Source organism: Nyctereutes procyonoides, unplaced genomic scaffold (assembly GCF_905146905.1).
Source record: "Nyctereutes procyonoides isolate TBG_1078 unplaced genomic scaffold, NYPRO_anot_genome, whole genome shotgun sequence".
NCBI classification, from domain to species: Eukaryota; Metazoa; Chordata; class Mammalia; order Carnivora; family Canidae; genus Nyctereutes; species Nyctereutes procyonoides.
The window spans coordinates 26991097-27006424 of NW_026575047.1; the positions used below are offsets into that span (position 1 = coordinate 26991097).

The 15328-nt window shown below is 40.2% G+C and overlaps 1 protein-coding gene across 4 annotated transcripts in view; it reads left to right on the forward strand.

Moving 5' to 3' along the window:
* The window catches only part of C1QTNF7 (C1q and TNF related 7), a 106058-nt gene that overhangs the window by 65275 nt on the left and 25455 nt on the right, over positions 1 to 15328 (forward strand). For 2 of the 4 annotated variants that reach the window (XM_055326897.1, XM_055326896.1), the window contains exon 2: positions 14170 to 14232. The exons of the other annotated variants lie outside the window; for them this stretch is intronic. The gene's annotated coding sequence lies outside the window, so the exon portion shown is untranslated. The remainder of the gene's footprint in view (positions 1 to 14169; positions 14233 to 15328) is intronic. 4 annotated transcript variants of the gene reach the window in all.

Consider the following 15328-nt stretch of genomic DNA (forward strand, 5'->3'; position numbering starts at 1 on the left):
CTCAGCCCCTGACCCACTTTCAAATATCTGGAAGGGTCTTGGGCAAACTTAGGAGATTCTAAATCATTACAACTTGAGAATGGGTCTCCAAGGCCTGTATTTATTAGTGCTCTCCATTTATAGTGGTTTTCTCAGGGAAGACAAACTGGAGAATGAGAGATGGATCTGGAAGGAAGACTTATTTTCACCATGTATGCTTTTTATTATATGAATTTTTCAAACACTGTTGTGTACTGCCTATGCAAAACTAAATTACACGTGGGGCGCCTGGGTGGCTCAGTCAGTTAAAGTGTTTGTCTTCGGCTCAGGCCATGATCTCAGGCCATGTCTTGGCATCAAGCCCAGTGTCAGGCTCCCAGCTCAGCAGAGAATCTACTTCTCCCTCTGTGCTCGCCTTATCTCTCTCAAATAAATAAATAAATACAATCTTTTTAAAAATAAATAAGTAAAATTAAATAAAACTAAATTATATCTAACTCCCCATGCACAGCCATGGTAGAGAGCAACAAATCTAGGGAGACCCTATCAGGTCCCTGAAAACCAGAGCATTGTACAGATGAAGCTGGAGGGTCTCTGGGCAGCCTCACAAGCTGGAGTCCTGGCTGAGACAATGAGCTGTGGAGTCCAACAACCCAGGCTCTGAACCTACCTCTGCCCCCACCAACTAGCATTCACTTTTCTGAGCATCTGGTCTGTCAAACCTGTATAATAGCACCTACCTAACAGATCCATGAGGCTGACCAGAGACAGCAAACTTAAATCACTCAGTACAGGGCCTGGTACATAGCAGGCCCTCTGTGAAGAAAAAATTTTCTATTTTTCTCCTGAGCCCCTGAGCTGGAATAGAGGTTACTGATATAATCAGAACTGAATTATTTTTGGAGAGCAAAACTTTTCTTTGTTTCATGAAACCAAACCAGCTCTCTTCAAGCAAGAAAGCATGTGTTAGAATGGTCTCCACATGCCTTGGTAGGTGCTAATAGTCAAGATTTTTCACCATGGAGTTCCTGCAATCAGTACCAATCTGGAAAATTAGAACTCCTTATGCATTTTCACTTGAGCTGTAAATGTATGAGTTCATGATTTTCTCGGACATACTCTACACTATTGTGAAGCTTTGGCTTATTGTTGTATGTTTTTAACTAATTATTTCCTTAAATATGTAAATAACTGTATTACAAAAGATTTGGAAAATAGGAGAAAAAAATTCACAATTCCATGATGTGAACACAATGGATATTGGTATTTTGTATTATTCTCTGCTAGGCTATTAACATGTGAGTTATAATCATCATATGCATTATATTCACACTAAACACCATTTTGCCTTGATTTTTCTATCAGTATATTGCAAATATTTTCCTTATTATGGCAGTCATTATGACCACACTTTCAACTAGCTGCATAATATTCCACCAAGTGACCATACCGCAATATATTTAACAACCCCCTTATTTTCTAACGTTTCCATTTATTCCAATTTTTTTGCTATTTTTAATAATGCTGCAATGAACATTTTTGTATGTACATATTTCTACTGAATTAAAAATTATTTCCTTAGGCTAAATTCACACAAATGGCAAGTCTTCTGTTTCTCAAATATGAAATTACATTAGAGAACAGCATTACCCTAACTAGATAAACTTAGAAAAATAACAATTTCATGTGAATGTGCTCTTTCTCTGGTTTTCAGAATTATCAAGAGAATAACTTTTTTGCATTGCAGAAACAAGCAGTATGATCTATCAGAGACAAAAAGGAATTGCAAAAAGTTCACAGGGCAACATTTTATTTGGCTGTTACACTTCAACATCAATTTTGAATTACAAGCAAAAGACAATGCAGAGCTTTGAGGAGCGTCAACGCTGGTCACCCTGTTCACATCCCATTGTCCATATGTGGGCAGAAAGGGAAAGAAATTGCCCTTGGCACCACTGAAAAAACCTCTCCATGGAAATGAACGTGTACACTAACTAAAATAATCCTTTGACACTATTCAACCTATCTTTGAGCCTCTACCAACACCTTGATGCCAACAATTTATTCATTTTCCATTATTCCAGAAAGACAGTAATTTGTTTCGGTAAGAATGTGTTTATATTAATAACAGCTTATATTTACTGAGCACTTGCCACATGCCAATGTTCTGATATATATATCCTAAATGTAAGTTAGTTTTCATTCCATTTTATAGGCTCAGGCAGGATTTCCTCATTTCACCTGTATTCATTTCCTGTTGCTACAAATTACCACAAACTTGGTGGCTTAAATCAACTTGGTTCTTAATCCAGAGTTGAGAAATCCAAAACAGATTCACAGGACTGGGTTCCTCTTGGAGGCTCTAAGGGCAGAAGCTGTCTCCTTGTCTTTTCTTTCCTAGAGGCTGCCTACATTCCTTGCCTCTGAAGGTTCCTCCACCTTCACAGCACCTCCTTCTCTGATTCTGTTTCCCTCTGCTTCCATCCTCATATTACCTTCCCTCTATAACACCAGCCCTCTTGCTTCCTCTGGTAAGGACCCTTGATTTTTTTATTAGGAAACAGATCTGGATAACCCAGGATAATCTCCCTCTCTTAAGACTCATAACTTCATCACATCTGCAAAGCTCCTTTGCCAAGTAAGGTAGCAGAGTAACAGGTGCCAGTGGTTAGGATGTAGACATCTTTGGGTGGCTTGTACTCTGTTTACCACACCTGGGAAGTAAGTAAAGCTAAAAGACAATGCAGAAGGCCACAAGTATACCTGCAGAGCTATTTTCTCAGAGATGATACAAGTAGGAAAAGCTGTCATGCTTAGAGCCCCAGCAATCCCAACGCAACCACTACTAGGGAGGGAAACAGCATCAAAAGGACATTGTGTCAACCCCTCCATTTCTGAGCAGCTAACATGGTGCACATCCTTTACCTAACTCATTTAGTGATCACAATGACCCTCACAGGGAGCATCCTTGTCCCCAAAACAGAGATGAGAGGTTCAGATTAGTGACATAACTCTCCTGCGGTCACATAGCTAGTAACACTGGTGGGTACCAGGCCCATGATTAGGACCTAGGTGACTCTGACCCCAAAGCATAGACGTAGTTCACTCTGCCCAGGCCACTGATAACAAAAAATAATCAAAATGAGCCATACCAGCAGTGTGTGCACGACCCCTTCACAACCATCCCCTGCAGAGTATTTATCACCAATTTCCTTATCCATTTGTTTGTCTACATGTTTGTTACCTATCTCTCCCTGAAAATAAGGATCTTGTCTGTTGCTGACTGCTGTCACCCCAACTCTGAGAACAGGCTAGGCACATAGTAGACACTAAATAGCTGCTTGTATAACAAATAAATAACGCTTCTTTGACCAAGAGATAACTAGTGTGAGCAAACTCAACCACTTACAACATGGCTGGGATGCTTAAAAGTAACAAACACCCCAAAAACTCTTCCCAACCAGCCAAAGCAAACAACTCTTAGTCCAAGTTAATGCACTATCTCTTTAGAAAACCCCTTGAGACACAACCCAGAGCCTGTGTTCTCTTTCTGGAAAGTAAATTCTAACTAATTTGTTGAGCTCTTTATCACTCTACTTCCTGCTAAAAGGGATATCCTTCAGTGACTGAAATTAAAGAGAAAGATTATCCATCTGAAACATGATCCAAGGGAGCAAGGTAACTGTGCATGAATGTGAGAGAGTTCAGAGATGCATCAGTGAATTACAGCCTCTGTAGATGGAGACAAGAATTCAGAGAAACTGAGTCATGACATTTCTCAAATTGACAAGTTGTAAAGCCCCAACCCCAACACCTATGTGCACCTCCCTCAGCCCCTACAGAATGGATCATCTCAGATTAAGGATCTAATCCTCCGAAACGCACATAACTAGATGGAACAAACTGGAGCTGATATTCTTTCATGCATACAGGACCCTGTCATGGTCACACACAATTATTTTTAAATTTTGACTCTACACATAAATATAATACCATTGCTTTTTAATTCACACTGTGACCTCACATATGCCTCCCTCGTGACAACTGTTCACTTCTCTGTCTCTCTCCTCAAGAGTGCTATAAACTTCTTTGTGGCAGATAAGTGGCTACATAATTTTTGTATCTCTAACCCTGGTGATTGGCACCTGCATGTCTGATGGATGAATGAGTCCTTTATTATAAAAATAACGCATGATTATTATGAGTGTCAGAAAACAAAGGTAGAGAACGACAAACGTAGTTCCATGATCATGAAGAAAAACAAGAAACATTTTGTTATATTTCTCTCTCTCTCTCTTAATGTGAGTGGTTTTTCTTTCTTTTAATTTTTCTTTTTACAAAATCCTATGCACACATTTCCATGTTGGGACTTTTTCACTGAATCTTATAAGCATATCCCATGCTATCTCAAAGGTCTGAAGATTGATTAAACTATAGAATGTTCTAACGTGGCTCTTGAGGGCACCATTGGGTACATTATTGACTTCACTGTGGTGTTCTCCAAGGAGAATTCTGCCTATGGCCCAGCTACTAGCAAATCAGGCTTCATTTCCTCAACTCAGCTTAAAAATCCTTTTATTTTTCCTCTTTTACCTTTTATAATCCATGGCCTAAATGGAGCTGGCCCTATGTCTTCTCAGCTTGATAAACAGCTACGGCCATCTGAATCTATCCCTAAAACTGTCCGGCAGGAGTCTTTTGGCAAAATATGGTATAGGGCATTCTGGTTCTAGTGTTGTTCAATTGGGTTTTTTTTTCCATTAAAATAAATGTTTTCATGAACTCACAAATGTGTTAGTCATAACCATCACAGAGTTCCAGTTGATGATTAAAAAACAAACTAGGTTTGGGAAAAAATTCAAGATGCCTTCCATACTCCAAATTTGTTCCCAGTCAACAGAGAACAGGGGCCAATGCCTTGAAACCAAACATATTTTTATGAAACCAAACATCATAAAACATGAGTGAGCGTACCCTTACATCACTCAGACCACTAAGATTAATAGACACGCTGAAAGCATTTGCTTCACACTTGCTCAACTGAACAAATACATCTTTTCACAAAACCAATCCAAAATCTTGGCCATTCCCAGATGTCTAAAATCCAAGACTCTTTGCTCTCAAATTCCTCAATGAGAAAGTGTAGAGGAAGAGAATTTGGGACTTTAACCAAATGTTTAAATCTGGCGCCAGGAAGAAATTGGAGCTAAATTGTACATTGAAGAAGCAAGTAAGAAAGAAAGAAAGGAAGAAGGAAGGAGGAAAGGAAAGATAGAAAAACAGGAGGAAGAGAAAATACACTGAAATGAATATCCACAAATCTCTTGTATTATCAATGTTTTATTTCTTTGAGAAAAAGGACCATCTACACATAATACTGTCCATTGGGTAGGTAGATTGAGTTTGTTTTAATGTAGCATTTATTGACTTTTTACTTATTTTTTTAAAGATTTTATTTATTTATTCATGAGAGATGCACAGAGAGAGGCAGAGACACAGGGAGAGGGAGAAGCAGGCACCTCACAGGGAGCCCAATGTGGGATTCGATCCTGGGACCAGGATCAACCCTTAGCCAAAGGCAGATGCTCAACTGCTGAGCCACCCAGGTGTCCCTTTATTGATTTTTTAAAAACCAAAAGGAATATGCTTATTGTTACTCATGGAAATTTGGAAACCAAAATGGAAATGAAAGTAAAAAATGTAAATCAGCAGTAACACCTCCATACAGCAGTAGAGCCACATTGATATTTTGATATTGAGGCTTCTCATCTTTGTGATACATTTATTATTTCTTAAAGCCAAAATGGATGCTCCAACACTAGAGACACTATTTGGCAGCCTATATTTTCCCTTCATTAATATATATAAACATTTGGCTCTGTCATTAAATGTTCTTGTAGAACATAGATTTTACTGGCTGCAAAATAGTCCTTTTGTTGATGTGCCATTGACTTAGCCAATCAATAACTGCAAAAGAAATAATTTATAATAACCAAAAAAGAATATGTTAAGCTGTGATCAATATCATTGTATATATAGCATTGTCTATATTTTTTAAATTTTCTTCAAATTAAATTGTAAAAGTAGAAATGTTGAGACAGAGTAAAACAATTTTCAGACTCTTCATATATGTTTGTCAATATAAATTTTCCATTCCTAAAAGATTATACCACTTTGTATTTGCATGATCTATGGACATGTCTGCCCCCTAGCTGATTTGAATTTTGTGAATCTTTACCAAACTACTTGGCCATTAAAACTGCTTTGTTTTACTACCATTCATTTATTTATTAAACAAGTGCCTATCCACAAATTGAATTTAAATAAAATTTTAGAAAATAATAAACAAGTCCCTATCCAGAAACTTCTATGTGCAGGTTCTGTTCTTAGTCTGGAGGCACTGCAACAAACACAGGCTCTGGCACAGACAGACTGGGTTGGACTCACAGCTCTGTCTTGCTCCCTCTGTGACCTTGGGCATATTCCTCACCTGAGCCTCCATTTCCTCAGCTACAACATGGAGGCAAACACAATCCACCCAAGAGGCGATTCTGGAAGTTAGCCACATTGACGTGTGCACAGTGCTGGCCCAGTCAAGATCCTGGGGCCTCTCAGAATTGTTGGTACCTGAGCTCCACTTCCCTACAAACGTGGACAGCTACTCTGTTGAGGCACCAACTCTTTCCATGACATTTGATGGAGCCTCAGTTGGGAAGACTTAACCCTCTACCTGATGTACTCTGGTGTCTCAGACAATTCCTTCTCCGTCTGAGGGAAGAGAAACCAATTTATGGGAAGCCAATATTTGTAGTTTGTTCGATCTCACATTGACATTGAATTCATTCTAAGATGGGAACTGTGGCCACACACACACACACACACACACACACACACAGCATCTGAGTCACATGGCCTTAAAGTCCCTCCTTTTACATTCAAGTCAGACGCTGTAGTGTACGGAGAATTTGACTGAAATTTGGCCAACTCTGCCTTCATGCTCAGTTCTGGAAGTCAGTTTTGCCTTAGCTCCCTTTCTCTATATGGAAGAATTTCCAGCAATAATGCCAATAATGCTAGTTTTTTATTATTATTATTTCAGATCTTTTACAAAGAAATTTTTTTAAAGTTTCTATATAAAAAAATTAAAAATTACCAGTTAAGCTAAGGCTCCATTTTGATTATCTTTCCTTGTTCCTCGGCTAACCACTAGCCTGGAGCTAGTGCATTTCATTCCCATGCATTACTTTTTATAGAGGTGAAACTTACGTGTTATAAAAATTTACAATCTTAAACAATTCAGCAGCGTTTGGTGTATTACCATGTACAGCCACCAGCTCTCTCGAGCTTCAAAACATTTTCTTCATGCTGAAAGCAAGCCCCCATAACCTTTAAGCACTCACTTCTCATTTCTCACTCCCATTTCCAACCCTTGGCAACTACCATCTTGCTTTCCATCTCTACAGATTTACCTATTTTGGATACCATTTCATACAAATGGACGCATACAATACGTTGTCTTTTGTGTCTGGCTTCTTTCACTTAGAATAATGTTTTCAAGATTCCTCCATGTTTGACATGTATCAGTACTTCCTTCATTTTTCATAGCTGAACAATATTCGATTGTATGCCTACACTAAGTTGGATAGAGTTCCATGCACACCTTCTTACTGCCCACTGCATTGTGCCAGGGTTTCCTACTCAGTGATAATCCAAGCAAGAGCCTGTTTCCCTAATGTGCAAACCTGGTGGATGGTATAAGTAGGAAGGTAGCTGGGTGTTCTTGCGCATGGTCTTTGCCACCAACAAACCTGGTTTCGAGCCATTGCTCTCATACTTCATAGTTACATGGGTGTGATAAAGGTGATTGGCCCTTTATGCCTTTATTTCCTCTTCTGTAAAATGAGCATGAAATATTAACCACTTCATTTGGGATTGCTGAGTGTCACACATAAGACAATGCACAATAACTGTGTGGGGATTGGCACACAGTCAAGCCCTGAGGTGATTTGACCTCATCTATTTCCCTGACCGCCTCTGTGATAGGCCTCCTTGCCCTGTAAGCCCAACCCACTGTGCTTTCCTTTGCTAGAATTCCCAAAGCCGTCTCCTGCCATGAGACCTTCGTGCAGGCTCTTCTCTCTTCCTGGAGGACTCCTTTCCTGTCTTCACCCAGCCAAGTCATCCTCAGGAATTTCCTTAAATGTCCCCTTCTTAGAGTGGTTTTCCCTGACCCCTAGAACTAAAATAGTCCCCTATTTTTTTTTATTTCTGTCACCAACTCGCCTTGTTTTTCTTTGTAGCATTTACTATCTTTGGTGTGTAATTACTTACAGAAAAGAGGTAGTAAAATATAGTAGTGAAGAGTCTAAGCTTGCACGGTCTCAGGCAAGATACATAATGTCTCATGCCTCTGTTTTTCCACATGTGAAGTGAAAAGAGTAATAATAGTAACTATCTTCTCTTGTTGGAAGAAGATGGAGTGGGTATGTGTGAAGCCTTGGGTACAGTGCTGAGCCCAGCACAGCACTCACTGAGGGTCCTGACAGCTGTTCAGCCCCCTAACTGCAGATTCAAAGGCCTTGTTGAGTCTGTTCAACAGTATTGACCAATGCCTGGGCACATAGTTAAATGTTCAGGAAGGTTTTTTTTTTTTTTATTAAGTGTGGGCTGGAACCAGATGAAGAAAGAGAGAGAGAGAGAGAGAGAGAGAGGGAGAGAGAGAGAGATTGCAAGTTGAAAGAGAGCAACAACATTTAAAGTTGTAGAGCCCCACAAGAATGAATTGTAAATAAGGACTAGAACAGGCTTGTCTAACTCTACACCTCAGCGTACAGCCAGTAGCTGCTATAGGGGAATAGAATAAATCTCAGCGACGTGAATGAACGGCCTGGAGTTAGCAAAGCCAGCTTTCAGCTGGATCTGGAAGAGTGGTAAATTCTAAACTCTAAAGAGTGGGCAAAGGAAAAGCAAATGAAGGCCAGCAATGAGCAAAGCAAAGGCCGCTGGTAGGTCAAGATCAATAAGAGCCTTAAAGGGATAACCGGGAGGGCTTGTCATCTTGGGTGCAGAAGAAATAGGAATACATTCTACCTGCCTAGCCACATGACTGATTTTTGAGCAAGGGCTCCTGGAAACCTTTTTAAAAGTGGCTCATACCTCAAAGAGTCCATAGAAGAGGAACCTCCTGGGGCTGAGGGCTCCTGATGCCCTTAAGACCTGACCATACCAGAAGGCTACTCTGGTGTCCTGTCAGAGCTGTCCACCCGGGGAGACAATGAGATGACTTCAACCCAGGCCATGTGCCTCATCACCTATATCCCATCTGCCAAGGTCAGCTGAGCACCCACTATGCACCCAGCATGACTTTCGTTCAGCAAAACTACACATGACCAGGGCTTAACCCCTGGCTGGGGCTGTGTAGGTAATCTGGGGTCACCCAAACCAGAGATGGTACAATTGTCAGTACTACTATGGAACAAGCTTCAGTGTCCTCTCCACAAAATATACTGCTATGATCAAGCATCGGTAGAGGTCAGCTTTGCTGACCCTTAAAGTTACTTCCAAATCAAACATTCTGTGGCTCTGTCTGTTGTTCCAGAGATTAAGGGTGCCTGACTGTTGGGAAGCTTACATTCCCCTAGATTTTGTTTTCATACAGGGACAGGGTACTGTAAATTCACACAACCTTTTGGAAAGCAGTTTTGCAGCATGTACCAAGAGAGACATAAAACATCCAAATCTTTTGACCCAGTAATTCCATTTCTGGGAATCTATCCTAAGGAAATAATCCTAAATGGGGATAAAGGCTTATGGACAAAAGTTTTCAATGTAATCTCATTTATAACAGAAAAAAATGGAAATAGCTTAATTGTCCAATCATTAGGGGGAAAGGAGATTAAATAAATTATGTTATAACTACTTGATGAATATTGTTTGGCCATTAATGGTTCCAAAGAATAATAGAGGAGAAATACTTATTATATAATAATATTAGGTTAAAGAGAAAGCAAGCAGATGATCCAGCAATCCCACTTCGGGTACATATCCAGAGGAAAAGAAAACAGGATATAGAAGAGGTATTTGCCCTCCCATGTTTATTGTGACATTATTCACAATACCCAAGATATGGAAACCACCTAAGTGCCTATTAGCCACTGAATGGATAAAGGTGTGGTATATATAATAGAGTATTATTCATCCATGAGAAAGAAGGAAATCTTGCCATTTGTAGCAATATAGATGGAACTTAAAGTCGTTATGGTAAGAGATAAGTCAGACAAAGACAAATACTATATGATCTCACTTATATGTGGATTCTAAAAAAGCTGACTATGGCTACAATGGCAATTGTATTACAATACATATATGTTTCAAACCAACGTGTTTTACACCTCAAATTTACACAATCTTGCGTGTCAAATATATTTCAATTATAAAAAAAAAGGAAAGCAGCAAAGTGATAGATGATATGACAAATGTTTGTACAGAAGATCTATATGCACACACACAGAGACATAGAACAAAAAGTAATGGGAAAAAGATAAACCAGAATAGTAACAGTGGTTATCTGAGATAGAACTATAATTTTTGTTACTTTTATTTTTCCACCTTTTCCTCTTCTACAGGCTTTCTTTAATGAGTACATGTTTAAAATAAAATACGAATAATTCTATATGACAATGATACTCAGCATATAGAGCATAGACAATACATTTTAAGGTTAAAAAAGAACATATGTATTTTGATGAAATATTTGTAAACTATGAATAGGAAAACATATTAGAAGGAAATCTCACACACACACACACACACTCACACACACAGAGTCACACAGCCACACACACACACAAAAAAAAAATGAACAAACCAAACCTGTCACTGGTTCCATGAGAAACATGACCAGTGGTTGGATGGTTTTCTTACCTGTCTTTACCCAAGGGTGCTATCTACCCTAGCCCTTCATTCTTGCCTTTCTCCAATCCTTCTTGGCATGGCAGTCTAAAAGACCTTTTAAAATTGTATATATGGTCCTGTCACTCCCAATCCTATTATTTACTAGCTTCTTATTACTGTTCAGATAAAGTCCAAGATCCACAATGTCCCTTCCACTCCTGCAATCAGCCTCTGCCTCAGCCTCCCCCTGCATTTCTCATTGTGCTTTTCACACTATTCTGTTCCTCACCAGCTTTCTCCTAATTTCTTCAAAGTATCCTGTGCTCTCTCAGTGCCACAGTATCCCTCGAGTTCTTAGCTCTGCCTAGACAGCCTACTCTCTACCCCACCTCAAACCTATTTTCCCAGATACCTGATGTCGCCCTTCAAGTCTCAAGAAATTGCTTAGAATTTATCCCTTCAGGGAGTTTCTCTAACCACATAGATGAGATTATTCTGAAAACACAGATCTAGAGTCCAGAAGGAGTGCCACCAAAGACATGCATTTCCTAGCACCAGCAAGAAGGTAAATTCTAAATATTGCTATTAAAAAGGGGGGGAATGTCTCTAACTTAGAATTGCTTCTCCTTTCACCAACAGAAACCAAAATTTCTTGAGTAGCACAAATGCCAGTCAATGAGATGCATTACTTCATTAATCTTAACAATCATACCTTGTTTGAGCAGTTTTAGATTTTTAATTTATGGAAGAGAAAAGTAAGATTTAGAGAGCTTTTGTAAATTGCCCAAGGGCGCATGGCTGGGCAATGAAGACTTTGGCCTTCAAAGCCAGTGGTCTTACTCTGCCAGCTGCCACAAAGAAATGTCAGTGGGAAGAGAGAAGATGTGGAGAGTCCTGCTAATTTAAACTGTGGTAACATTCCATTGCTTTCGTCCTTTTTTGCCAAAACCACTCTACTCAGCTTGCTTCCCAAGCACACTATGAGTCACTGTTGGGTTTCCAGCTTTCTCTCCACTGGGATGGAATCAGTGAGAATGTTGTTTTGGCTGGCAGGGGATATGTGTGCAAATGGTACCACCTGCTGCTAAATCTTTGTCTGTGTTGGGTCTATTGTCACTCTTGACTCTGAGACTGGCTCAAGTCCATGGGTCTCCTCCCAGAATGCCTCAAATGTTTTCAGCACGAAGCAAAGCAGAGAACAAGAGTCTTCTATCATCCGGGTAGACATTTAGAAACACCAGGCAGTTGGAATAGAGCTGAGATGCCCACAAAGAAGTCAGTTTAGGGATTTTCAATAAATGTAAGCTATTATTATTATCATCACCACCATCAGACTATTTTTCTGCCTAGATAATGTCACACAGACACTCTCAAAATCCTCAGGATAGAAAGGTTTCATTACTAAATGCCCATGTTACCTCTGGCCTCCCTGCAACCAAAGACAGGCCTCTGGATGGTCTTCAGGTGCAACAAAGTGGGCATAGAGAACACAGGACAGACAATTCATCAGAGAACAGGAACCAAAGCTGCAGAAGTCAGAGCAGCAAAGACAACACCAGCAATATTAATTCACCTAGTAGTTACTGAGTGCCTATTATACTCTAGGCAACCTGGGACTCATTCTCTGTGGATTATTTCAGTTAACCTTTACAAGAAGAGCTAAGTGGTATTCCTGTCCTCATATTAAGCTAAAGGTTCGATTTGGGGGTCAGAAAAATCTGAATCTGAATGCCAAATCCATCACTTAGTAGCTGCATGACCTTTGTAAATTCTTTCATTTGGGATCCTGACTTTCCACATCCATAATAAGCAGATAATAATACCTTCTTCACTAAGTAATCAGGATTCACTACAGCTAGCCTATAGTAAGTACTTCATAAATGGATGCTATTATTTCCTGCCTTCAAATTAGGAGTTCCCATAAATGATGTTGATTATTAGCCCCTTGAAGGACCTCCTCTGGGCTGCCAGCTGCAATCCTTTGGATAGATCCCTTTTCCTAGCACACTGGATAATGTTCTAGGAGGCCAGATATGTGCTTCTCAGTGACCATGAGAGAAAGAGCAGTCATATGTAGCCAACTGGAAGGGAGAGCAGATGTTTTGGCTTCCCAGGTGTTCTGGGAATCCAAGAACAAGGTGAGTCTCACCATTCCAACCAGTGCCACCCCACACACTAGCAAATAATTCCTCTTCCTATTGGTGTCTTCTGTGACTTTTTCTTTGCATTTGCCCTGTGGCAAAGTTCTACCTAATTAGGATATTTTGGGTCGAAAAAACTACAAAGCAGATTTAACTATTGGAATGAATATAAATAGGAAAGTGATATTATTCATTCATTTAGCAAATATTCATTTATGAAGTGCCCATGGTTTAGGTTCATTTTAGTAGCATGCAAGAACCTGGACTTGAAGGCAGAAAACTGCAGGACCAGAGACAGCAGGTCAAAGGCTGTTGCAAGAGGTTGGGAGAGAGACAGGGAAATATGGAGCTACTCACGAGGCTGTTGAACCATACTGGTCTGTGGTTGCCTCCAGAACCCAATCAGCATTGAAGACTAACTTTCTTGCTCTTATTCTGGTATCTAATTAGAATTAGTCATTAATCCACCAGTGTATGCTGAGCATCTTTAGATTCTAGCCCTTGGGTGTATGTGGTGGTATAGGTGAATAAGACAGGGTTCTTGCCCCAAAGGAGCATACTGTAAGGAGTGCATTCTCGTACCTGAGTCTTTATCAGGTGTAACTCATGTATAGAAGCCTAGATTCTCTGTAGAGACAGCAAACACCTTAAAAGTAGGAGTTGGCTTGCCCACACTTTTGGGAGCCCCAGTGAATAATACACCTCTTCCCTTCTAGAACACTAGACAAATTGAGAGGATTGTGGAAATCCACATTATGGAAATAAGTGAAGACTAATCAGATTAGAACAAGAAAAGGCTATTTATTCTGAACTTACTATAGCAAGGGAATCAGCCACCATCACTTGGTTTTGGCAGAGACTCAAAGACAGGCAGAGAGGTGGGGAAACTTTCTAGTAGAAGAAACCAGGAGGCTGATTGGAGGCTGTTGGTCTGGGGAGGAGGAGGGCTTTGAAGTACAGCTCTGCCTCTTACCAGCAGTGCCAATCTTCCTCTAACCCCAGCCACATTATCCACCATGAGGAAGTCCTAGCAGCTACCTCATGGGCACATGGTAAAGAATAAACAATAAATACATATAAAGTACTTAGGAGAGTGCCTTGCCACAATAAACACTTGATAAATGGTAACTATTTTTTTATTTTTCATCATTCAAAGATGCGGCATCTCAGAAACAGCCTTAAGTGTCCATCGATGGATGAATGGATTAGAGAAAATGTGGTATGTATATACAGTGGAATATTATTCAGCCATGAAAAATAAGGAACTCCTGTCATTTGCCACAGCATGGATGGGCATTACGCTAAGTGAAATAAGACAGAGAAAGATAAATGTCATATGATCTCATGTGAATGTGGAATCTAAAAGCAAAACCAAAAACCAGATTCATCCAACAGAAAGCAGATTGGTAGTTTCAGAGGCTAGGGGTGGGGAGGGAGGGCAACATGGGGAAGGGAACCAAAGTGTACAAACTTCCAGTCATAAAATGAATAAGTCCTGGGAATGCCATGTGCAGTATGGTGACTATAGTTAACACTGCATTGTACATCTAAAAGTTGCTAAGAGAGTAAATCTTAAAAGTACTCCTGGCAAGAAAAAAAAAATTTGTAACTATGTGTGGTGATGGATGTTAATTAGACTGTGTGACCATGTCACAATATACATATATAATCACTATGCTGTGCACCTGAAATGGATATAAAGTATAATTTGATCATTTCTCGATGTTTAAAAAAAAACCTACACACACATGAAGACACAGCATCTCTCACATGCCCCATATTTCTCAGGAAAGTGTGCAAATTGTAGTCAGCACAACCTGAAGGCATAGGGGTTGTGAAGCAGACACAGAGAGGTTTGCTCTGGTGGTCTGTCCACCTGGTTGTTACTGTCAAAGTTCTCCTCTTGCCTATCTTGCCTGATGGCACCATAGCCGAGATGGAAGCGGCAGGAACCAGCCTTGCAGGTTCGAGACCAACCAGCCCCATTCTGTGCCGATGGACTGTTAAGCTCCCAAGGCAACTCCAATCACCTGGATAGCCCTCACATTCCAACTCCAGGATTACCTGACATTTTGAAACCACCTCTGGCTCTCCAGTGTTTCCTAAACAATCTCAGGACAGTTTGACAGGTTTTGATAGTAAAAGCCACACGGTGCTACGCCTGGCATCAGCAAAGGCCCCGTCCTGGACATGTGGTGATGTGGAAGACCAGCTCTGTGGCTCTTGCCTCCCAGAGCACATGGCCCTCAGGCTGGCCTTTACTGAACTTCTTGGAATTTCTCTAATGGGTCAGCGGAGAGCTCCCATTGCACTCT